This window comes from Mchenga conophoros, linkage group LG8, assembly GCF_057382185.1.
Source record: "Mchenga conophoros isolate Kocher_MC1m ecotype Shallow Benthic linkage group LG8, M_conophoros_male_GT1.1, whole genome shotgun sequence".
NCBI classification, from domain to species: Eukaryota; Metazoa; Chordata; class Actinopteri; order Cichliformes; family Cichlidae; genus Mchenga; species Mchenga conophoros.
In genome coordinates this window covers 2,228,420-2,230,432 of record NC_140533.1, presented here as the reverse complement: position 1 = coordinate 2,230,432, position 2,013 = coordinate 2,228,420, and the positions used below count along the sequence as shown (strand labels likewise).

General features: G+C 44.6%; 1 long non-coding RNA gene across 1 annotated transcript; it reads left to right on the top strand.

Annotated features, from left to right (window-relative positions):
- Nucleotides 1–457: 457 nt before the first annotated feature.
- LOC146567899 (uncharacterized) lies at nt 458–967 on the top strand. Its single transcript, XR_014893497.1, has 3 exons — nt 458–498; nt 593–710; nt 800–967. It is a non-coding gene; the product is annotated as an uncharacterized LOC146567899 (long non-coding RNA).
- The last annotated feature ends 1,046 nt before the right edge of the window (nt 968–2,013 follow it).

Below are 2,013 nucleotides of genomic sequence, written 5' to 3'. Positions count from 1 at the left end.
TTCATCCTACGTTCCATGTTTCTCAACTGCAGCCAGTCTCTCGCAGCCCGCTGTGCCCACCCGTGGAACCTCCTCCGCCCGCCCGGGTGGTGGACGGGGGTCCTGTCTATTCGGTCCGGCGGCTGCTGGATGTGCGCCGTCGTGGCCGAGGTTTCCAGTTTCTGGTGGACTGGGAGGGGTATGGCCCGGAGGAGCGCTCCTGGGTCTCTAGGGCCTTCATTGTGGACCCGGCGCTTATTGTGGATTTTTACAGAAGGCATCCTGACAAGCCTGGAGGACCGCCGGGTGGCGTTCCTTGAGGGGGGGATACTGTTAGGAGGTGGTGGGTAGGTGTATTGTTGTTGTTTGGGTTTTGTTTTCCTTTTTGGTTATAGGTAGGCGAGGCTGGGCTTGATGGCATTCCAACACACCTGCGACGCATCGGACGTCATCAGTGAGCGCTTTTAGGGAGCTGAGTCACGGACGTCTGGTGTCGGAGTATTGTCGCTGTCACAAGTGGTAACTAGTCAGCACAGGCTGCATCTGTTGATTTTACGCTGTGGAGCTGTATGTTTTAAAGGATCCACGTTTCGCCTACTTTTCTTTGTCTTAGCCTGTTCCATCGCCTGCCCGCCTACCTAGGATTTTGTGTTGACTATTGTGGATCCGCGACGGAGTGCTACGTACCATCAGGCGGCGTTCACCGCAGCGGCTGTGGTTTGGGTGGTCAAGTAAGCTCTCCAACTCTCTCCGTCCACTTGTGTTTAACGTTCGGCTATCAACGGTATGTCATAAGCCCTGTTTTGTTCCCTGTTGTCAGGTAGCTCCGGTGCGTCTGCTGCCTACCTGCATGCTTCGGCTCCGTCTCATCGCCTCGGTGTTTACCTCCTGGCACATTTTTATTTATCACTGTATATAGCCCCTTCCCTTGTAAATATTCCCCCTTACTCGTGTATATAAAAACTTGCATCACTAACTATTCTGCGTCCGTGTGTGTTTCTGCCACGTAATCCATCTGTGTAATCCAGCCCACCTAACAGGAAGTGATAACAGAGCTGTACGTTTTAATTTGTTTCCAAAACCCCGCAGTCAGGACATGCTATATTGTATTTAGATAGAAGCTAGTGAGCTAACTCCCTGCTAACTTCTAACTCCGTTAAATGTCATAAATTCCGTTTTCATGGATGCCTGGATGTTAAACTCAATTGTTACACCTGGTAGAGCAGAACGCTGATCATTTTATTAAAGATGAAAGACTTTAGACAGTTTTTCAACTCTCAGTAATGCCACAGTGATGTTTGATATATGGACCTGCAGCAGAGTTTAGGCCCAGACACGGCTAGTGACGTCAGACTGAACAACCGGATTCCACACTGCATCTTTTTGTCTGTCTTTGATCATTTTTTTTATTGCCCTGTACAGTCTCTTATATCCTGTTTTTTATTTTATATTAAAATACCTGTCACTTTGCTGCTGGAACACATGATTTCCCAGTGAGGGATATTCTATTCTATTCTATTCTATTTCATATTTGAGATATAATGTTCCCATATAAAACTTGTAATCAGATCAGACTTTGTAATGACAGCATTACTGACTAAATTACTGCATTTCTTTTTAAAAATGTATTGTTAATAATACAGAAAATTATTATCCACAGAATATTTTTCTTTGTATTTATGCCTGCAGTGTACTCTTCCCCATGGTCTTTAGAATTTTCAACAATTTTAAACAAAATTCAAACAGAGAAGAGGAAATGACTAAGAACAAACAAACAAAACTCTGTTTCAGAGACTTTGCTTTAGTCTAGACTTCCTGAAACTGATATTTTAGGTGAGCTATGATTTAACATGCACTAGGTGCTTTTCCCTGATTTGTCACATGACACTTTCCCAGAAGAAGACAAAGACTTTTAAATGGATGAGAATTTCAGATGAACTTTGTTGTCTGCGATGTATTAGAAGATGCAGTCCAAATGAAGTGATGAACAGATGGGCTCTGAAACTCTTCATATAAACCGTTCCTCTGCCTATG